The sequence below is a fragment of the Schistocerca nitens genome, chromosome 11 (assembly GCF_023898315.1).
Source record: "Schistocerca nitens isolate TAMUIC-IGC-003100 chromosome 11, iqSchNite1.1, whole genome shotgun sequence".
NCBI classification, from domain to species: Eukaryota; Metazoa; Arthropoda; class Insecta; order Orthoptera; family Acrididae; genus Schistocerca; species Schistocerca nitens.
The window spans coordinates 201,081,072-201,105,976 of record NC_064624.1 but is presented as its reverse complement, the minus strand read 5'-3'; positions in this window follow the sequence as shown (position 1 = coordinate 201,105,976).

Here is a 24,905-nt window from a genome sequence, read left to right as displayed (position 1 = left end):
TGGGTGAGATGGATTATACAGAGGTGTGTGTGGACACTGTGTCTTCGGATTGTATGGGATGCTGAATTGAAGTTGCACTAGGATTTTGTCTGTACTTGTTCGAGGAGACTGACTAGAGGAAAGAGTTGTTATGGAAGTGAAATGATACTGATGCTAAGGTTTATATGTATTGATGCTGATGATTATTGGAGTTTTGGTGGATAAGAGGTAAAGTAATGATGATGATTATTGGAGTTTTCGTGGACAAAGGTTTATATGTATCGATGTATTGATGCTGATGATTATTGGAGTTTTGGTGGATAAGAGGTAAAGTAAGTGAGGAGCATATTTTTTTTGTTGGTCTATGTGGAACAAGGAGGATGAAGATGGCAGACTAGAACACTCAAGTAGAAAGAAGATTATCTACACACACTTTGTCAAATCACTAAGCAGTATATACTTTTTTTTGAGAGAAGAAGCATTTGCATATCTTGGCTCACTGACAGTTGTTCAGCAACCGTACATTTTGATCTGGCTTGGCAAACATTGGTCTTGACATGATGACTATGACGTTGACTAACTATTATTGACTGTTATACATTGCTGCCGCTACTACTTGATACACATGATGAACATAAAATTTTGACAGAATTGCATTTACACAGTTAACACTATTCAATTACACAGTAGCACTAATGTGGATGAAAGATGAGTGAGTGTGTTTTGTGTGTTTTCCTTTTATAATCCCAGAGAAGTGATCCCAACCTATCTCCTAAATATTATTTTACTTGTTTGTTGTGGCTTGCACTGACACCCATAAATATTATAGGTTTACTGTTATTGTGTACTGTAATAGTTAATATGACAACTACCTGATATCACTAGTGCGTTTGTTATGATTTGTATGTTTAGTGTAAAAGCATTGTATGTGTATTCAAACTATTGTTCATGCCTGAACTATCTGATTAGTGATGGGGCTGCACTTTTCACCATGATGTGTGACATTTAGTCATGTTTAATTTCTGCTGATGAACAGTGTGATTAGTGAAAGTGAATACTATGGACTGCGGTCTGCACCTGTTCAACATTGCTGGTGCCACTAATGGAACTGCTTATACTGAAATGGTGTTACTTGTTGATGTCTGCACCTGCTCAACATTGCTGGGTGCCACTGATGGACTGTTTCTACTGAAAATATGTTACTTGTGGGTGTCTGCACCTGTTCAACATTGCTGGTGCCACTAATGGAACTGCTTATACTGAAATGGTGTTACTTGTTGGTGTCTGCACCTATTCAGCATTACTGGGTGCCACTGATGGACTGTTTCTACTGAAAAGATGTTACTTGTTGGTGTTTGCACCTGTTCAACATTGCTGGTGCCACTAATGGAACTGCTTATACTGAAATGGTGTTACTTGTTGGTGTCTGCACCTGCTCAACATCGCTGGGTGCCACTGATGGACTGTTTCTACTGAAAAGATGTTACTTGTGCGCGTCTGCACCTATTCAACATTACTGGGTGCCACTGATGGACTACTGCTACTGAAAAGATGTCACCTGTTGATATCTGCACCTGCTCAACATTGCTGGTGCCACTAATGGAACTGCTTATACTGAAATGGTGTTACTTGTTGGTGTCTGCACCTACTCAACATTACTGGGTGCCACTGATGGACTGTTTCTACTGAAAAAATGTCACTTGTTGGTATTTGCACCTGTTGACCATTGCTGGGTGCTACTGCTGGAACTGTCAACTGCTTATTCTTGAGCTATGGAAAGCGTTTATGTGAATAATTGTATAAACAGATTTTTTGTGTATTACTGCTTGTGAAAAGTTATGAGACTCTTACCTGCACATATTCGTCATTGCTGACGCTATTGATTGAACTGTTTAACCACATAATACTTGTGTAAACTGTTATGTAAAGTCACATGTATGAAAGAATTTGTATTGCTTACTGTATTTTATATATTAGGTTATTGAAAGGTCAGTGCAAAGCCAAAATTTTATCTAGTTATATGATATTTACGCATTAATATTATCTTTTATTTTTGTCTGTATTTTTTTTGACGAATTTGGTGGTATTTTCACCACCAATGCTGGCAAAAATACCATCAAATTCTAGCCTGTGGAGGAAGGGCATATGAAAGGTGGCTACACTGAGCCACAGCGCCAGAGATCGCGCTAGAGAGTATTGTTCCGCCGCCTCCACTGGCAGTAATTATTGAGATGTGCTAGTGGGCAGTGCTTGGGGAGAGCTCGTGGTAGTCAGTGCTTGTTAAGAAGTAGCAGAGAGTGTTCGTGTTGAGATGTGCTAGTAGGGAGTGCTTGCTGAGATGTGATACTGAAAAGTTCTTGTTGAGATGTGGTAATAGCGAGTCGGTGTGGAGATATATTGTAATGATTAGAGTGATTTTGGTCAATATATGAAGGTAACGAAACTTGATTTATTTTTCATTATTTCCATGTTTTAAATAATGCGTCATTACAGGTTCAGTCAACAAAGCATCTGGCTTGTGTTCTTGGATTAGAGTGTAATTGTGGTTCTCTTGAGTAATTATGGTATTTTTATTTTCTTTGATTAATTCAGTATAAATGATATTTAAAATTTCTTGTTTTATTGAAGAAGAACCGTGCCAGATGCGTACGTTGAGTCATACTTCCACACACAGAACAGTTACACTTGTGCTTGGTTTCGTAGGTTTTTGTAGTTGCTGGGGACTTAATTAATTAATTGTGTTAATGAAAATTTCCATTTCATTCTTAGTTATTGTTCTAAGCAGTCAGATTGCGTAATAATAACAGTCAGGGCCAACCGTTTACGAGACTTCGTAATCAGACAGACAGCTACTGAAGCAAAAAAAAAAATTAAAATTATTTGCATTGTATTTTAAATAAGCCCCCATGCAACTTTTCGTTATTTAGCGTCAACTGCCACCTACCACACCGTACATCAATCTTTTCTAAATGGCTTTGCAACTGATACTGGTCTTCGGATGACCTTACTAGATGGTAAATTACAGCATCATCTGCGAACAACCTAAGAGAACTGCTCAGATTGTCACCCAGGTCATTTATATAGATCAGGAACAGCAGAGGTCCCAGGACGCTTCCCTGGGGAACACCTGATATCACTTCGGTTTTACTCGATGATTTGCCATCTATTACTACGAACTGCGACCTTCCTGACAGGACATCACGAATCCAGTCGCACAACTGAGACGATACCCCATAGACTCGCAGCTTGATTAGAAGTCGCTTGTGAGAAACGGTGTCAAAAGCTCTCCGGAAATCTAGAAATACGGAATCAACTTGAGATCCCCTGTCGATAGCGGCCATTACTTCGTGCGAATAAAGAGCTAGCTGCGTTGCACAAGAACGATGTTTTCTGAAACCGTGCTGATTACGTATCAATAGATCGTTCCCTTCGAGGTGATTCATAATGTTTGAATACAGTATATGCTCCAAACCCCTACTGCAAACCGACGTCAATGATATAGGTCTGTAGTTCGATGGATTACTCCTACTACCCTTCTTACACACTGGTGAGACCTGCGCAATTTTCCAATCTGCAGGTACAGATCTATTGGTGAGCGAGCGGTTGTATATGGGTGCTAAGTAGGGAGCTATTGTATCAGCGTAATCTGAAAGGAACCTAATCGGTATACAATCTGGACCTGAAGACTTGCCCGTATCAAGCGATTTGAGTTGCTTCGCAACTGTAACATGCCCTTTTTATTTATTTTATAATTGTTCCCGCTCGTTCGGGATCTAAATAGCAGCCCAAAATTAGATAATTAATTAATGTGACCGTGTACCTAATGGGCTGGCAATCGGATTGGACTGCTCAGGGGATGTTACATTCCGTATTGTCCTTCGCAAATACTGTAATAAGTACTGTTTAGTGGTAAGAAGGACACAACACAGTTTCACAAACAAGATCTATATTCTTAGCAAAAGCACAAAATAAGGAGACAGCCACTGCCTTCGTCAATACACTGTTAATGACGGCTAATCTCAGCACAGGTTTCTCTAGTTATTCTTAATCGTCACACGCAACATCCAATCACTGTAATCCAAGTAATGCCGGCGCGGTAGACGCGGAAGTTCAATAACGGCACTTAATATCACTGAAATCACTCTACAATTAAACTCTCTTACTTTCCCGTATAATACTAACACAAAGGGGTTAAACCGCGGCGATGGCCACTCCCTTTGTCGATAATTTGCATTAATACAACTGCTGGCTTCTGCACAGCTCTGCCCGCCTCGCGGGAACCTACCACACCCTGACTCCGGCACTCTCCACTCTCTAACTGCTCTCCGCCCAGTTCTTCCCGCCTCGCGGGAATCTACCCAAGCAGCACTCGGCACTCCGGTGAACCCCCTCTATCTCTCGCGACCTGCACACACACTACTCGATAGTTGCCCTGTCGACCTGTGTGAGCGCAACTTAGCAGTAAGGGCCTGCGGACCCCTTACACAACCCATAAAGTATCTACTTCTAAGAAACTCATGCTAGCACCTGTTCATGTTTCAAATTCTGGAATATTCCATTCGTCTTCCCTGGTGAAGGAATTTCGGAAATCTGCGTTCAATAATCTGTACTGAGGAGTGGCCGCCCAACCCTATGACGTCTGGACTTGGTTCCACCATGTGTTGAAGAGACTCACCACAGCACCCCCCCCCCCCCCCCCCCGTACACCCAACAAGTCGTGCAGTTTCTGAAATACTCGTGTTGAGCCTCCGGGCCATCACAATCTGCCCTCAGTCATACGCTTTCCTCATTCTACACACGGACAGCACACCCACTGATACTACAGTGCACTAGCTTGTGATTGACTATTAGTCATTCCTCACCAGGTGACGCTGCTGTTGCCTGGAGGGGTTTATATTGATAACAGGTCACTGTTCATAATGTTCTGGCTGACCAGGCTATAATTATAAACCGACTGTGTTGCCTCGAGCAGTTAATCGTGTGGCAGTGATATTTTTCATGTCTGGTGCAAAGTGAGATCAAAAGTGCGCGAGAGTTTTTTTTGGTCATGTGTTGTTTTTTATCTTTGCCGTAAGACTGTAGGACCTCCTAGTTTTTGTTACTTCTGTGTTGTTTTTAGTTTTCTTCTCATCGTGAGTTTTCACGAATAAATATTTTTTCGTTAACGCATTATACCGGACGGCTATGCAATTACTTGTTGTAGGCAAGTCGCCTACATAATTGGTGACCTTCGATTAACGAACTTTAAATCTTTCGTTAGCTACGTCGAACATTAACTGCAAAAGCAATGAACGACGACGGCAAACGATACGGTTCGATAACGGAAAAATTCATAGGCTTCAGAATGAGATAGAAACATTAGAGTTGCATATTTCGAAAGATATGAACTTAAAGAACCAGAGGTTTTACAGAGTTTCAGGGAGAGCATAAGGGAACAATTGACAGGAATGGGGGAAAGAACTACAGTAGAAGAAGAATGGGTAGCTTTGAGGGATGAAGTAGCGAAGGCAGCAGAGGATCAAGTAGGTAAAAAGACGAGGGCTAGTAGAAATCCTTGGGTAACAGAAGAAATATTGAATTTAATTGATGAAAGGAGAAAATATAAAAATGCAGTAAATGAAGCAGGCAAAAAGGAATACAAACGTCTCAAAAATGAGATCGACAGGAAGTGCAAAATGGCTAAGCAGGGATGGCTGGAGGACAAATGTAAGGATGTAGAGGCCTATCTCACTAGGGGTAAGATAGATACTGCCTACAGGAAAATTAAAGAGACCTTTGGGGAGAAGAGAACCACTTGTATGAATATCAAGAGCTCAGATGGAAACCCAGTTCAAAGCAAAGAAGGGAAAGCAGAAAGGTGGAAGGAGTATATAGAGGGTCTATAGAAGGGCGATGTACTTGAGGACAATTTTATGGAAATGGAAGAGGATGTAGATGAAGATGAAATGGGAGATATGATACTGCGTGAAGAGTTTGACAGAGCACTGAAAGACCTGAGTCGAAACAAGGCCCCCGGAGTAGACAACATTCCATTGGAACTACTGACGGCCTTGGGAGAGCCAGTCCTGACAAAACCCTAACATCTGGTGAGCAAGATGTATGAAACAGGCGAAATACCCTCAGACTTCAAGAAGAATATAATAATTCCAATCCCAAAGAAAGCAGGTGTTGACAGATGTGAAAATTACCGAACTATCAGTTTAATAAGTCACAGCTGCAAAATACTAACACGAATTCTTTACAGACGAATGGAAAAATTAGTAGAAGCCAACCTCGGGGAAGATCAGTTTGGATTCCGTAGAAACACTGGAACACGTGAGGCAATACTGACCTTACGACTTATCTTAGAAGAAAGATTAAGGAAAGGCAAACCTACGTTTCTAGCATATGTAGACTTAGAGAAAGCTTTTGACAATGTTGACTGGAATACTCTCTTTCACATTCTAAAGGTGGCAGGGGTAAAATACAGGGAGCGAAAGGCTATTTACAATTTGTACAGAAACCAAATTGCAGTTATAAGAGTCGAGGGGCATGAAAGGGAAGCAGTGGTTGGGAAGGGAGTAAGACAGGGTTGTAGCCTCTGCCAGATGTTATTCAATCTGTATATTGAGCAAGCAGTAAAGGAAACAAAAGAAAAATTCGGAGTAGGTTCTAAAATTCATGGAGAAGAAATAAAAACTTTGAGGTTCGCCGATGACATTGTAATTCTGTCAGATACAGCAAAGGACTTGGAAGAGCAGTTGAACGGAATTGACAGTGTCTTGAAAGGAGGATATAAGATGAACATCAACAAAAGCAAAACAAGGATAATGGAATGTAGTCAAATTAAGTCGGGTGATGCTGAGGGAATTAGATTAGGAAATGAGACACTTAAAGTAGTAAAGGAGTTTTGCTATTTGGGGAGCTAAATAACTGATGATGGTCGAAGAAGAGAGGATATAAAATGTAGACTGGCAATGGCAAGGAAAGCGTTTCTGAAGAAGAGAAATTTGTTAACATCGAGTATAGATTTAAGTGTCAGGAAGTCATTTCTGAAAGTATTTGTATGGAGTGTAGCCATGTATGGAAGTGAAACATGGACGATAACCAGTTTGGATAATAAGAGAATAGAAGCTTTCGAAATGTGGTGCTACAGAAGAATGCTGAAGATAAGGTGGGTTGATCACGTAACTAATGAGGAGGTGTTGAATAGGATTGGGGAGAAGAGGAGTTTGTGGCACAACTTGACTAGAAGAAGGGATCGGTTGGTAGGACATGTTCTGAGGCATCAAGGGATCTCACATTTAGTATTGGAGGGCATCGTGGAGGGTAAAAATCGTAGAGGGAGACCAAGAGATGAATACACTAAGCAGATACAGAAGGATGTAGGTTGCAGTAGGTACTGGGAGATGAAGAAGCTTGCACAGGACAGAGTAGCATGGAGAGCTGCATCAAACCAGTCTCAGGACTGAAGACCACAACAACAGCAACATGAACTTAAAGCATATACCGGACCAAAGGAATGACGTTGGTTCAACAAGTATGGCAACAACAGCTACCAATGCAAGTAAGAACTACACTAGCTATATACGACGAAAGATCAGTTGACAAACTGCTGCTCGCTGCAGACAGAATCTACGAGATGCACGAGCCTACTGCAGCAGTCGCAATGACGTCGACAGGTGCCGCGTACGGTAACTACCATTACCATTAGTGTTGTTAGGCCTGCGGACAGCTCACAAACCCGATATTGGTGCATCAGTCGCCGAGATGGTTTACGGCGAGCCGCTACGGATTCCTGCAGATTATTTAGTACCAACCTCACTCACTACCTGGATCAGAGGGCCTCACACACTGGGTGCAGCAGCTAAAACGTCACTGCACAAATATACGTTGCCCGCCAGCTTCTCGCCATGGCAACTGTAAGGTGTTTGTACACAAAGGCTTGTACAATTGCTCTCACGTCACGTTGCGAACAGACTCAGTCAAATCGCCTTTACAACCACCATATACGGGCCCATTTCAGGTGCTGAGTAGAAATAAGCATACCGTGGACATAATGTACAATGGTGTTCCGACAAAGGTATCTAAATGTAAACTCTGACCTGAACAAACACTATAGCAGAAACATAGATCGGTTTTATTTCATAAGCTACTAAACCGCACTTTATTAGAGAATCCTACCATATGCAGGATTGTGGTTTGTCAGTTCAGTCGGATCACTCCCCACTACAAAATTTAAAGCCAAACTAGAAACAATATTGATTGTTAACCCACATTAGCCACTACATGAGTATCTCTGTTTTGCACAGAATAAAGGCAATTTCGTGTAGTCTTCATTATATACATCTAGCATCATTTTGTATAAACGCTTTTTTCATCCAGTTTTAGTTTCAAGTTATTTCTTAAATAACTAATCTAAAATAGATATCAGTTGAAATCAAACAATGGAAACTCCAGGTCGGAATATCTACAATATAAGGAAAAGATAGATTGCTGCTTACCGTAAAGATGGTACATTGAGTTGCATACAGACAAAAAGACTCTAATGATCGCCTTTCTGCCAAAGCCTTATTCAGAAAATGAAAAACACACACACATATTCATTAATTCACAATGTGTTCTTTTTTAAAGAAAAAGACAGAAGGATTTGGTGTGAAGCGTCTTTTCGTTAAGCTTCGCCTGCCTGTTTCTCAACTGTCATATTTACAGTGACGAGTAATGTATCTTTTCCTTATATTGTTTACACAGATCTTAACTGCTAATGTGAAATGCTCTCTTCCTTCGAATCAAGCCTCACCTATAAGTAAATTACTTGTAGAACTGTGCCTTATATCGCAGGTTGTATATATGTGTAGCCATTTGTAATGACCTGACGAATTCAGCAAAATGATCCTTGTATTAGATGATGATGATTAAAGTTCTTGTCGTTATATTATTATTATTATTATTGTAGAGAACCAGTTATCTACTGTCACATTTCTAAACGACGAAACCATTTTGAAAAGCCTCTCCAGATTGTCAGTTTTATTACGCAAGATGTCTTTATTGCATTACTGGCCAGTTTTGGTCATTTGTCAGTTTTAAATGTATAATGTCGGTGATGTGTCTGCCACAATCCGTAACCAATTTCATGCTACACGGAGACACACATAGAATAGCTCTTGTATGTAGAAACATAACTAACAGCAAGCTTCGTGGTCATCATAAATTCATGTAACAACTCAACATTAACATAACTGTTCACTTACTTTCATTTAATTATGAGAATGTAACATCACTTCAATGTAGGACAGAAATCTTTTAAGCAGTAGGATGGTGTCAGTCTCACCTTAAATAAAACAAAAATTGGTGTAGTCATAAACTTCCCTGCTGGAAACATGACCAATCTGTTCGACAACTCAGAGCAGAAGGGCTGAAAGCCTCTGAGATTGCAGTGCCACAGTGTTACAAACAGAAAACAAAATTCCCTGCAGTCCACAATACCCCACCGTACTAGTTACAGGTTAAATAGGTTAGGCCTGATGACTTGGCAGGCATTTGTCAAAACAATAAAATACAAGGAAGTGAACTGGGGCTGTGAAATAAAAGAACCAAGTGAAAGTAAAGAGTAAGTATAATTGAAGTAAAGATCCACTTGGAAACCAAATACAGGAAATAAATTTTGTCTAATAATTTGAATATATTTCCAAATCTCATGTATTCTAGAAACCAGTGAACTTACAGGCTAAGTCAATAATATATTTGCCTAAATAAACAATGGCATAATATTGTACATACATTTTCAATAAAAATGTTCTGGGTGGCAGAATCGTATAAAGGTCCTTGCATCTCACCAAATGTCCGCAGCTTGTGGTCGTGCGGTAGCGTTCTCGCGTCCAGCGCCCGGGTTCCCGGGTTCGATTCCCGGCGGGGTCAGGGATTTTCTCTGCCTCGTGATGACTGGGTGTTGTGTGATGTCCTTAGGTTAGTTAGGTTTAAGTAGTTCTAAGTTCTAGGGGACTGATGACCATAGATGTTAAGTCCCACCATAGTGCTCAGAGCCATTTTTGAATCTCACCAAATACAGTGATAAACTGCAACAGTAGAGCGTAAGTGATTGTTTTGAGAGCTCTCTGTAAAGTGATCTTTTTTTTTTTTTTTTTTTTTTTGGTCATCAGTCTACTGACTGGTTTGATGCGGCCCGCCACGAATTCCTTTCCTGTGCTAACCTCTTCATCTCAGAGTAGCACTTGCAACCTACGTCCTCAATTATTTACTTGACGTATCCCAATCTCTGTCTTCCTCTACAGTTTTTGCCCTCTACAGCTCCCTCTAGTACCATGGAAGTCATTCCCTCATGTCTTAGCAGATGTCCTATCATCCTGTCCCTTCTCCTTATCAGTGTTTTCCACATATTCCTTTCCTCTCCGATTCTGCGTAGAACCTCCTCATTCCTTACCTTATCAGCCCACCTAATTTTCGACATTCGTCTATAGCACCACATCTCAAATGCTTCGATTCTCTTCTGTTCCGGTTTTCCCACAGTCCATGTTTCACTACCATACAATGCTGTACTCCAGACGTACATCCTCAGAAATTTCTTCCTCAAATTGAGGCCGGTATTTGATATTAGTAGACTTCTCTTGGCCAGAAATGCCTTTTTTGACATAGCGAGTCTGCTTTTGATGTCCTCCTTGCTCCGTCCGTCATTGGTTATTTTACTGCCTAGGTAGCAGAATTCCTTAACTTCATTGACTTCGTGACCATCAATCCTGATGTTAAGTTTCTCGCTGTTCTCATTTCTACTACTTATCATTGCCTTCGTCTTTGTCCGATTTACAGTCAAACCATACTGTGTACTCATTAGACTGTTCATTCCGTTCAGCAGATCATTTAATTCTTCTTCACTTTCACTCAGTATTAACCCATTCCACAGAATTTCTGGGAATGCTGTCACTTAACTAGGGGGTCCATTCGTCCCGTTTTTCTCGGGACAGTCCCTTTTTTTACCAAAATGTCCCGCTGTCCCGAAAGTTTTTTTGGGGACACTCATATGTCTCGTTTTTTTATGATTCCGCTTGGCTAGAGTATTTTACGGTACTGGTTGTTTGACTTGCTATTAACTGCGCAATTCTTAACGCTAGGAAGCGTGTGATGACTTTCAGCATACCCCAAACATGTACCGAACTGTCAACAATAGCAAGTAATTTCAAACGCACTCTAGGTTGCGAATAACAACGAAGATTCTTCTCTTCTAAATCGATCCACTGAATCCGTCCTTTCGTTCCAGAGATACTCTATACCACTGGTACTTGCTCTCTGGCATTCATCACCTCTCTGTTAATGTTTTGCACTGTGCAATCACTGTTTCATTATGCCGAAACGAAAGTGTAATTTTAACAGCAATATAAAAAGCGAGTTTCCTTTCATCACTGGTAGTGGCGAAACTGTAGAATGTACGTTGTGCAGATAAAAATAAGCTATTGGTCATGGTGGAAGGTCTGACATTGTGAATCACATTAAGACTAAGAAACATCGCATGAGTGATCAAACGAAAAGAGCAAATAAGTGCGTGAGTGAATACTATGTAAACTTAAAATCAGTAACAGAAATGGATAGGCAGTTGGCAGCACAAGAAGCTACGTTTGCATACCACAGTGCAATGCACAACCATAGCTTTAAGTCAATGGACTGTACTACATAAGTTGTTAAAAAACTTTTCAATCCTAAATTCACATGTGGACTCACAAAATGTAACGAAATCATTTCAAATGTTATTGCACCGTATGCAGCTCAGCAGGTTTTAAATGAACTGAAAAGTGCTCGATCCATTTCTGTAATGACAGATGCATCGAATCATCTGGATTTGAGGTTGGTTCCTCTCCTTATAAGATATTTTCACCCTGAAAAAGGCATCACGGTGAAAGTGCTCGAATTGGTTAATTTAACTGGAGAAACTTCAGATGTATTTCAGAAATATATGCTGAAGGTTTTAAAGAAATATGAGCTTGACGGAAAGGTGATTGCAGTTTCTGCAGACAACACTAACACCAATTTTGGTGGTAAGCAGAGGAAAGGAAAAAACAATTTGTTCTATAAATTGCAACAGAACGCAGTGAATAATATAGTAGGTGTTGGCTATCCAGCACATGTGGTGCTCAAATTCCTTACAAACTGGCTTAGATTGCCTACTCATCGACTGCCAATTAATAGTAAACAAAATCTACCAGCATTTCCACATATATAGAGTAAGGGTTGAATCTCTGAAGTCATTCTGTAAGTTTACTGAAACTGAATACAAAACTGTACTTGGGCACAGCAAGACAAGGTGGCTATCTCTGCTACCAGCATTGGAAAGAATTGTAGAGATATTTCCTGCTTTGAAATCATATTTCATTTCCCTTGATAAGTGTCCTGTTATCCTTAAACAATTCTTTGATAACCCTGTGTCTATTGGTCTTCTACATTTTTTTGTTAGCCAGCTAAAATCTTTCTCCACAACAATTAAATGGATTGAGAAACAAGAAATTACAGTAGTGGAAGTTTATCAAGAAGTATACAAATTATTGGGCAAATTACAATGTAGAAAATCTGAAAGATTTCTCACATCCTTTGTAAATGAGACTCTAAGGAAGCTGGAAGAAAAGGGTGCTATTACTGGTGAACAGTTTCATATTTATACTGACATCTTCTATGACTCTTGCACTGAGTATATTAAAGAATGGTGTTCACCATTTCTCACACCTTTTAAAGCATTTGACTGGGTTAATACTGAAAAGAAGCAGCTACAGTGGAAGGATATTCAGGACTGTTGTGTTTTTGTTAAAAGTATTGTACCAAATTTTCCTGTTGATGAAGACAAATGAATTTTCATGTGCACACAGCTTCATAAAAAGTGAAGAAGGAGACAAAGAAAGTGTTAGTGCAACGTGGTGTAAAATATTTGCTTATTTCAAAAGTGAAAACATTAACATGAAAAACATGATTCATTTGGTGGAGTTTTGTCTGGCAATTCCTGAGTCAAATGCTGCTGTGGAACGTGTGTTTTCGTTGGTGAACGTTTTGTGGTCAGACGAAAAAAACAGAATGAAAGTTGAAACAGTGAGGGCCTTGCTCATTGTCAAAACACACTTTAATGGTGTATCGTGTACTGACTTTTATGATACAGTTTCAAACGAAAATGCACTTCTTGATAAAGTACATAAAAGTGAAAACTATGGTGATAGTGTGGCAGCATAATTGTAAAAAGTGATTTGGGGTCAACTGAGTGCACGTTGTAATGGTAAACTTGTATGTGTATTAAATTTGGTCAATACAATATTTATGTCCCCTTTTTTTTCTTCATTGTCCCAAGTTTTTCTCTAATTTATTTTAAATGTTCCCTTTTTCAATGAAAATGAAATGGACGCCCTAGACTAAACGCTTCTTAGTATTTCAGTGGCTTGTATGAATCATCTGGTATGTATTTTTAAATACACTAAAGATAGCAAAAAATTGTAAAAGGATTCAGTTTTAAAAAAGGTAAAAGCTGAAACAGTGACAAGATCATGAAACAGAACAAATAAAGATGGGTTCTCCAACAAAGAAGTACCGTTATTTCTGAGTTAAGAGTATTTTTAACTATTCTTTCTTTCATAATCTCACAGGGAAATGGGGTGGAGTGTAAATTTTTTTATCACCTACACTGGTGTAGGTACAGCTAAATATTGTAACTGGAACACAGCAGCTCTTTGGAGATGGAAGATATTTAATTATACTGATAAGACTGATAAGGTATTGCAGTTACTAAACCCTGTCTGGTTAAATTTTCAACCTGAAGTCACGCAAGAGAGCCACAATGATTATATGAGTAACTGAGCATGTTCCTATGACCATTTTGAGTCGTTATTAACAACGTCCAATTGTAATTTAAATTTTCTTATTAAAGCGTTTTAGGCAATGCCCATCTTGAATGAGATTTTCACTCTGCAGCGGAGTGTGTGCTGATATGAAACTTCCTGGCTGATTAAAACTGTGTGCCGGACGGGGACTCGAACTCGGGACCTTTGCCCCTGCGGGCAAATGCTCTACCATCTGAGCTACCCAAGTACGACTCACACCCCGTCCTCACAACTTTACTTCTGCCAGAACCTCGTCATCTACCTTCCAAGCTTTACAGAAGCTCTCCTCACAGGATAGCTCAGATGGTAGAGCACTTGCCTGCGAAAGGCAAAGGTCCCGAGTTCGAGTCTCGGTCTGGCACACGGTTTTAATCTGCCAGCAAGTTTCAATGCCCATCTTCAGAATATCTGTCAAAAAAATTACAGCTGTCATACACGCACAAATTATGTCTGACATATGGGTTCATCAACAAACAAGTTTAGATATCACATAGAAATATTCTTTTAGAATATAATGTCAAGTATTATATATTGTATCACTGGGGCTATTCCATTACAAAATTAGCTACCATAACATACCACTAGGAAGCATGATTGTAGGGACACTGGGATCTTGTGTCAAATTTTGATGTACAGTTGTTAACATAATCTACTATAAAACCATAAAGTAACTGAAAACAATGGTAAAGGTTTTTTTTCCTTTATGAAAACTAAGAATCATAAAGGTGCAAAAGATCACATTGAAACAAAAGTTCATCATTAATACATGTGGTATGAACAAGTGTTGATGGGGTTTGATGGGAAGGGAAGGAGGACAAGGGGGCACAGTGGGAGCAGTACAAAATGACCTCACCTTATGTACATGGGAGCCAGCGATGTCTTGCAATGGCAAACTTAAAAAATTGGAAGGGAAACCTAATGTAGGTCTATTAGGTGTTACAAAAACACATAATAAGGCGAAAGTGAAATTTCTTCATAGTCCAGAAACATGTTATTAAATTATTACAACTGTTTATAATATGTATTTCACACAATATTATGTACAATCAGTGAGCAAGTTGTGATAGGAAGAAACATCAAAGAATATACCCCAGAATAGGTAGGAGCATTGTAGAGGAGTATAGGGCCCTCGGCAAACTTATCTTTATTGACTTATAATGCGACTGAACTAACTGAGTCATAGTGCAATAAAAGATCTTAAAATTTACAAACAACAAAAATGCAATGAAGAGCAGCAATAGTGTTCAATAGGGCTTAGAAGAGATCATGAACTCCAACATTAAATGTAAGAAAATGACATGCATTTGAATACACCATTGTTGTTGTTGTGGTCTTCAGTCCTGAGACTGGTTTGATGCAGCTCTCCATGCTACTCTATCCTGTGCAAGCTCCTTCATCTCCCAGTACCTACTGCAACCTACGTCCTTCTGAATCTGCTTAGTGTATTCATCTCTCGGTCCCCCTCTACGATTTTTACCCTCCACGCTGCCCTCCAGTACTAAATTGGTGATCCCTTGATGCCTCAGAACATGTCCTACCAACCGATCCCTTCTTCTAGTCAAGTTGTGCCACAAACTCCTCCCAAATTCTATTCAATACCTCCTCATTAGTTACATGATCTACCAATCTAATCTTCAGCATTCTTCTGTAGCACCACATTTCGAAAGCTTCTATTCTCTTCTTGTCCAAACTAGTTATCGTCCACGTTTCACTTCCATACATGGCTACACTCCATACAGCTACTTTCAGAAACGACTTCCTGACACTTAAATCAAAACTCGATGTCAACAAATTTCTCTTCTTCAGAAACGCTTTCCTTGCCATTGCCAGTGTACATTTTATATCCTCTCCACTTCGACCATCATCAGTTCTTTTGCTCCCCAAATAGCAAAATTCCCTTACTACATTAAGTGTCTCATTTCCTAATCTAATTCCCTCAGCATCACCCGATTTAATTCGACTACATTCCATTATCCTTGTTTTGATTTCGTTGATGTTCATCTTATACCCTCCTTTCAAGACACTGTCCATTCCGTTCAACCGCTCTTCCAAGTCCTTTGCTGTTTCTGACAATTACAATGTCAGAATAGACCATGAATACCATTAAAATTACAGTACTGCTTTTCATATCTAATAAGAAATCATCTATTCTATCAGTTAAACACAAATCACTCGCCCTGGTTAAAAAACCACACCGGTTTATGTTTACAAAGATTACTTGTTTACTGTTTTGTATAACTAACGAGTTTTTTTTTTTTATCTTCTGGAGTATTACCGAAATGTTGTGTGCGTGTGCTCAAGAATTTGATATATGGCTACTAACAGTGCACTGAGAACATAGCAAGGAGCAGTGTTCAGTCTGTCCGATGTGAAGCCAACGTGACCACCTACCATTGAGCCATCAGTGAAGACTATTTCTGAGCGCTGCAACTCAAAAAGAATAGAGAAAAATTACCGTTGGAGGGGCTTGGGGGGAACTAAGTGTTTTGGGCCTTGTGATAGGTGCAGACGAGCTGTGGCCATGCCATGGACCACCAAGATGTATGTGAGTGAGTGGACCCGAAGGAAAAGTAGTAGAGGGAAAGTGTCAAGTTCAGTAAGAAGTGACCGGTCACGAACTGCATTTGGAATCTCTAATCTGAGCAGCCATTGTGGGAGATGGATTGCTGTGTTAGGGGAAGGGGATGGTAATTTGGATGGTGAGGGAAACTATGAATGTGGGTGGTACAATTTGTAAGCAGTTGTTTGTCACCAGATTCACAGTGGAGGAATGCCAGCATCCACGAGGAGGCCGGTCACTGGGCCCATTCGGAAAGCTCCCGTGGTGCGTCGAACTCCACACTGCTGTATACGGTCCAGCAGCCGAAATGCTAGGGTGACACTGAAACGTACACCAGGATCCCATTGTCAAGATGGTACTGCACAAGGGCTTTGCACAGCTTATAATGGTCGCCTAGTCGTAGATATTGCTGTAATCGCACTATTTCACTGCCATTTACGGAGCTTGTTAGCACTTGATGTCAGGTTGGCGCCATTAAAATGCATTGTGGTAATCGCTGCTCTTTGCTGGATCGCTGCTGTGTCTCGATGCTGATGCTGGCTCTAAATCTGGTTGTCTAGGGGTAAAAACATGAGGTCCCGTGTTTTTGATGTGCTTTTGATGATAAATAATGAGCGAAACCAACACATATTTAAACTTCAAATATTTGTTATTCTGGTGGCCATCTTAATTCCACCGTCCACCAAAGACAATGACACAACACAAAGTAGCACTTCTTTTATATGTTCTTTGCAACGTTTATCCACCTCGAACAATAGCACTCATATACTGTACTTTACCTCCGCTCCCGACCCTTCTTGCTGCTTGTATTTATAACCTTGTAAAAGAACTACTAAAAAGAGATGTACATCTGTTATCGTAATTTGTGCAGAAAAGTTATTAATTTATTTAGAGTGACATAATTTAACAGGTTATTAAAATAACAGACAGATTTGTTGAGTTGACAGAATAATTCTTTGTTACAAAAAGGCCGTTTTTTAGAAGTATGTCAATTGACTTCTCTAATTTGCATAAATAAGTAAATAACATGAATTATTAAGAATTACATTGGTTTTCGTCTGAAATAGGAGTGTCTACGTGAATACTGAGTGAAGACGGTCCTAGTGAACAAATAGGTTTCACTGGGTGATTTTTATGTAAGGAGATCCAAAATACCTAAGTCGGCCACTATTTTTCGTACTTCATATTAATTATTTAAGATCAGCTTAGTGTTTTTACATGATGACATTTGCTGTATCAGTGACCAAGTGATATTAACTTTTGTGTGGGTCAGTTATTCAGCACAATTTAATGGGTTGACTGTTTATGGAGACATGTTATGCAATCACTGTTAACATACACAATAACTTTTCTATAATCATAAATACTCGTTAAACTGGTTGAATTTGGTGGGTATCGCATACTTCGGTAAAGTAAAGCCTTTAATAGGTTTCGTTACAAGCTGCAGCAGTGTAGGCGATCAGCACCCCAGTCAGTGTGGCTCAAGCATTTAATAATATTAAGATACCACCAGCAGTTTTCCTTAAGCTGACGAAGATGAGGAAGCCAAGTTATGCGAGTGTCAAAGACCAGTCCCAAAAAGCGGTAAGGCTCCACCACATTAAGTAGCTGGTCATCGAGGTAAAGTTCCAGATGTGGGTTGACAGTATGATGACGACAGATGTGCATGACGCAAGTCTTGGTGGCTGAAAAACTGAAAGCCGTGTGTGAGGGCCCATGACTGAACCTTTTGTATCACTCACTGCAGTGAACATTCAGCCACATCAATAGAAGAGGAGCAGAAAGAAACACAAAAATCGGCAGCATATAAGAAGGGGATACTGAGGGGCCCACTGCTATTGCAAGACCGTTAATGGGAATAAAAAAGAGGGGGACACTCAGTACGAACCCCTTGTGGGATCCCATTCTCTTGGATGTGGGGAAAACTTTTGAAGCACCACCGCACAGGATTAGCCGAGCAGTCGAAGGCGCTGCAGTCGTGGACCGAGCATCTGGTCCCGGCGGAGGTTCGAGTCCTCCCTCGGGTGAGGGTGTGTGTGTTTGTCCTTAGGATAATTTAGGTTAAGTAGTGTGTAAGCTTAGGGACTGATGACCTTAGCAGTTAAGTCCCATAAGATTCCACACACATTTGAACATTTTTGTTGAAGCACCAACTCCACGCACAGTATGAAGTGACAAAAAGTTTTGTGTAAAAATCGGGATCGGGCCCTGGAGTCCCCACTCAAGCAGAGTAGCGAGGATGTGGTGTCTCCAAGTCATATCGTAAGCTTTTGTCAGGTCGAAAAAACCAGCAACAAGGCGTTGATGCCAGAAAAAGGCTGTTCGGATGGCAGACTCCAGGTAGACCGTGTTCGGTCAGTGGTGGATCGACTGTGGCGAAAAACGCCCTGGTGTGGAGCCAGAAAGCCCCAGCACTCGAGGAGCCAACACAACCACTGGCTCACCACACATTTGAGCAGCTTGCATAGAATTGTGGTGAGAGTGACAGGACGATAGCTATCCACGTCTAGTGGGTTCTTACCAGGTTTCAGCACCGGAACAGTGGTACTTTCTTGCCATTGCGAAGGGGATTCACCATCGCTCCAGATGCAGTTGAAGACGGCAAGGAGGTGGCGCCGGTCTTCCACGCACAGATGCTTAATCGTTTGGGAATGGATGTGATCTGGTCCACGGGGTGTGTCAGGAACAATTGGCAAGGGCACTGAGAAATTCCCACTCAGTTAAGGGACTGAAGAGAACATCATACAGCTCAGGATGGCATGGAGCAAAAGATAGGTGTTGTCATTCCAGCCACTGTTTTAGGAGACGACAGGTGGGGTGGTAATTCTCAGATGCAGAGGTGCGAGTGTAATGCTCAATTACGTACGGATCGGCATATACAGTTCCGTGTGTGAAAATTCCAGGTATACATGCAGGATTCTGACACCCGTAAAGGCATACGAGCCTTGTCAAAACCTGGGATGGAGAGGTTTGGGTTCAACGGTGGAGATGTATCATTCCCAACACTCGTGCTTCCACCGTTTGATGAGTTGATGGACACGGGCATGGGGCTGTTTGAAGGCAATGAGGTGCTCCAGGGATGGGCGGTGCGTACGATGTCGGAGTGCCTGCCTACGGTCTCTAATGGAAGCAGTGGTTTCCGACGACCGCCGAGGCAGTGACTTCCGCCGGGGTAACGTGAGCGAGAAGGGGTTGCCAATTCAGCTGCAGCAACAACGGTAGCAGTAACGGTCCGGATCACTTCATCGTTGTTGCCACACGATGGAGATTCGACAATGGTAGCGTCCCAGTCGGCCACGGTAAGAGCCCGTCTGGGCAAGCGTCCAGTTGGTAGCGCTGGGGCGGAGGCAGAAAGAACGGAAGCTGGTCACTACCACACAAATCGTCATGACCTCTCCAGTTGACAGATGGTAGAAGGCTAGGACTGCAAATGGAGAGATCAATGGCCGAGTATGTGCCACACCGAAATGAGTGGGGGTACCTGTATTTAGGAGGCAAACGTTGAGTTGGGTTTGTAAATTCTCGACATCATTCTCACGGCCAGTAATCTTGGTTCCATCCAACAAAGGGTTATGGGCATTAAAATCATCCACAAGTAGAAAAGGTGAGGGTAGTTGGGAAATTAGTGCAGTCAATGCCGGGTGTGGTAGTTCTCATCTGAAGAAAGGTGGATGCTGCAGTTGGTAATGTTCTGCATTGTCCTCATCCTGACAACCGTAGCTTCTAAAGGTGTTTTTAAAGGAGCATAGATGCACTATATACAGCGGTATATACAGACTCCACCTGGTATCCTTTTACAGTCAGTGCGATTTTTGTAATAGGCCTGATCCCAGATAGCCACGAAGACCACGGATCTGAATTGCTGGAAACCAAGTTTCCTGAAGCGCAATGCAAAAAACACCTGCAACGCTAGAAAGTTGTCATAACTCAATCGGGTGGAGGAAAATACCACGGCACTTCCACTGGAGGATGACGCTTTCTGTAGCCAGGGAAGGCACAAAGGTACCAAAGGGGGCAATCCGTGCCTCAAGGTCATCTTCTGCCACCAGTTGAGTATCTGTATCCATTTCTATTGCGACCGAGGCATCGGCGAGATCCAGGTCCTCGGGGGACACATTGTCCCCAGATGCAGAACTGGTGGGGAGTGGTGGTGTTGGGGACACTGGAGTTTCCTGTCTCTTAGCAGACCTGCCTGTTCTACTGCTGCTCTTTAGGGGCTCGCTGGGAGGACTTCTCTGAAGTAGCTTCAGGCACGGAGGAAGAGGCAGAAGCAATTTGTCCGACAGGTTGTTGCTCTTTCGGCCAATAGCCACTGTCCACTTTTGCACTGTTAGAGACCTTGGAGGTGAGAGTCCAAAGGGACCCCTTCCTTGCGAGAGGATCTGGAGGAGGCTGTTGCTTCTCTGGCTGGAGGGAGGGGACCGATGTCCCTGGAGTTTAAGGTGGGAGGGGGGTATTGCCCCCAAAGCAGGTGCTTTGGGAGCAACGGAAGAAGAGGCGCCCCAAACCACCGAGGGGCCGGATATAATCGGGTGGCCCTGAGGATCCACTTTAAGAGGCAGTGAGGGTGACATTGATGTAGCTACAGCACACGAAGGTGTCAAGCGAATGGGGTGCAACCGATCATATTTCCGTTTAGCCTCTTGGCAGTAAGCTGGTCCAGTGGTCTTGTACTCCATAGTTTTTCACTCCTTTTCGAGTACCGTGCAGTCCAGTGAGATGGGGGAGTGGTCCTCTCCACAACTGACACAGGTGGGAGGAGGTGCACATACAATATTTGGATGCAGTGCAGTCTCTAAATGTGTTGCTGGAATTGCAGCAGGAAGATATGCGCACAATTTCCAGCACTTTAAGCACTGCATAGGGGGAGGGCATATGATTTACGTCACATCAATATACCATCACCTTGACCTTGACCCTCAAAGGTCAAAATGAAGGCACCAGTGGCAATCCTATTACCTTTCGATCCCCTATAGACACGCTAGATGAAGTGAACACCCTGCCGTTCTAAATTGGAGTGTAGCTTGTCGTCGAACTACGAGACGAGGTCGCGATAGAAACTAGTTCCCTGGACCACGTGGAGACTGTTATGCAGGTGACACAAACAGGAATGTCGCCCAGCTTGTCACAGGCGAGCAATGCCCAAGGACTGGGCTGGGTACGCTATCTGAATCAAGACTAATTTATTTCTCATTTTGGACAGTGCAGCCACTTCCCCAAACTTATCATCCAGAATGTTCAACAAAAAAGAGAGACTTTGTGACCAGAAAGGAGTCTCCCATCCGTTCTGCTGCAGACTAAGTACCTCGGTAAATAAGACACTCTCTTTTCCACAGTCCTACATTCCTCCCGTGTTGTAGCAAGGGAGGGGAACGATTTAAGGTAATATCTGTCAGCATTATAATCGACCTCCCCCTTCTTAGAGACTGCTAGCACCATTCGGTCACCAGCAAGAGATGACTCGGTCCGCCTCATCGCAGGACATCCGCCCCGACGCCACCCACTCCGATCAGAGAGTCTCCACACGGGCACCAGCCGGCCACAGCAGAGGCCACCTCACGTGATGGCAGTTGCTGAGAGTCCTCATGCCCCAAGGAGACGGACATCTACTCGTGGCATACGTGGGGAGTTCGCAGCTCAGGCATCAGAGGTGGGATTCCTGTGTCGTAAGGGGGCTACGACCGATAGGGTATCTGACGGCCCAACCACGGCATACTGGATACCGTGCTGGATATTGGGCGTGGAGAAATCCAGTCTTGTCGTGGAGGCAAAAGAGGACAGTGGGTGACAGAAGTAGGTGATGTACCCCTTAAGGCAGGGCTTCCCAACCTTTTTAGCCGGCGGACCCCTTCTTCAGTCGAAAATCCATGGCGGACCCATAGGCAGTCAAAAGCACGTCCAGACACTTACTAGCGGATTTACTCCCTTTGCCGGCCGGAGTGGCCGAGCGGTTCTAGGCGCTACAGTCTGGAACCGCGCGACCGCTACGGTCGCAGGTTCGAATCCTGACTTGGGCATGGTTGTGTGTGGTGTCCTTAGGTTAGTTAGGTTTAAGTAGTTCTAAGTTCTAGGGGACAGATGACCTCAGCAGTTGAGTCCCATAGTGCTCAGAGCCATTTGAACCATTTACTCCCTTTCTTCAACACACTATAGCCAGGTTTAATAATGAATAAAAAAATAGGAGTGCGGGTTAGCTACTAGCATAGTGAACGCATTATTGTGGCCAAGATAGACACAAAGCCCATGCCTACTACAGTAGTACAAGTTTATATGCCAACTAGCTCTGCAGATGATGAAGAAATTGATGAAATGTATGACGAGATAAAAGAAATTATTCAGGTAGTGAAGGGAGACGAAAATTTGATAGTCATGGGTGACTGGAATTCGTCAGTAGGAAAAGGGAGAGAAGGAAACATAGTAGGTGAATATGGACTGGGGGGAAGAAATGGAAGAGGAAGCCGCCTTGTAGAATTTTGCACAGAGCATAACTTAATCATAGCTAACACTTGGTTCAAGAATCATAAAAGAAGGTTGTATACATGGAAGAATCCTGGAGATACTAAAAGGTATCAGATAGATTATATAATGGTAAGACAGAGATTTAGGAACTAGGTTTTAAATTGTAAGACATTTCCAGGGGCAGATATGGATTCTGACCACAATCTCTTGATTATGAACTGCAGATTGAAACTGAAGAAACTGCAAAAAGGTGGGAATTTAAGGAGAGGTGACTTGGATAAACTGAAAGAACCAGAGGTTGTAGAGAGTTTCAGGGAGAGCATAAGGGAACAATTGACAGGAATGGGGGAAAGAAACACAGTAGAAGAAGAATGGGTAGCTCTGAGGGATGAAGTAGTGAATGCAGCAGACGATCAAGTAGGTAAAAAGACGAGGGCTAATAGAAATCCTTGCGTAACAGAAGAAATATTGAATTTAATTGATGAAAGGAGAAAATATAAAAATGCAGTAAATGAAGCAGGCAAAAAGGAATACAAACGTCTCAAAAATGAGATCGACAGGAAGTGCAAAATGGCTAAGCAGGGATGGCTAGAGGACAAATGTAAGGATTTAGAGGCTTATCTCACTAGGGGTAAGATAGATACTGCCTACAGGAAAATTAAAGAGACCTTTGGAGAGAAGAGAACCACTTGTATGAATATCAAGAGCTCAGATGGCAACCCAGTTCTAAGCAAAGAAGGAAAGGCAGAAAGGTGGAAGGAGTATAGAGAGGGTTTATACAAGGGCGATGTACTTGAGGACAATATTATGGAAATGGAAGAGGATGTAGATGAAGATGAAATGGGAGATACGATACTACGTGAAGAATTTGACAGAGCACTGAAAGACCTGAGTCGAAACAAGGCCCCCCGGAGTAGACAACATTCTATTAGAACTACTGACGGCCTTGGAAGAGCCAGTCCTGACAAAACTCTACCATCTGGTGAGCAAGATGTATGAGGCAGGTGAAATACCCTCAGACTTCAAGAAGAATATAATAATTCCAATCCCAAAGAAAGCAGGTATTGACAGATGTGAAAATTACCGAACTATCAGTTTAATAAGTCACGGCTGCAAAATACTAACGCGAATTCTTTACATACGAATGGAAAAACTGGTAGAAGCGGACATCGGGGAAGATCAGTTTGGATTCCGTAGAAATGTTGGAACACGTGAGGCAATACTAACCTTACGACTTATCTTAGAAGCAAGATTAAGAAAAGGCAAACCTACGTTTCTAGCATTTGTAGACTTAGAGAAAGCTTTTGACAATGTTGACTGGAATACTCTCTTTCACATTCTAAAGGTGGCAGGGGTAAAATACAGGGAGCGAAAGGCTATTTACAATTTGTACAGAAACCAGATGGCAGTTATAAGAGTCGAGGGGCATGAAAGGGAAGCAGTGGTTGGGAAGGGAGTGAGACAGGGTTGTAGCCTCTCCCCAATGTTATTCAATCTGTATATTGAGCAAGCAGTAAAATTCGGAGTAGATATTAAAATTCATGGAGAAGAAGTAAAAACTTTGAGGTTCGCCGATGACATTGTAATTCTGTCAGAGACAGCAAAGGACTTGGAAGAGCAGTTGAACGGAATGGACAGTGTCTTAAAAGGAGGATATAAGGTGAACATCAACAAAAGCAAAACGAGGATAATGGAATGTGGTCGAATTAAGTCGGGTGATGCTGAGGGAATTAGATTAGGAAATGAGACAATTACAGCAGTAAAGGAGTTTTACTATTTGGGGAGCAAAATAACTGATGATGGTCGAAGTAGAGAGGATATAAAATGTAGACTGGCAATGGCAAGGAAAGCGTTTCTGAAGAAGAGAAATTTGTTAACATCGAGTATAGATTTAAGTGTCAGGAAGTCGTTTCTGAAAGTATTTGTATGGAGTGTAGCCATGTATGGAAGTGAAAGATGGACGATAAATAGTTTGGACAGTAAGAGAATAGAAGCTTCCGAAATGTGGTGCTACAGAAGAATGCTGAAGATAAGGTGGGTAGATCACGTAACTAATGAGGAGGTAT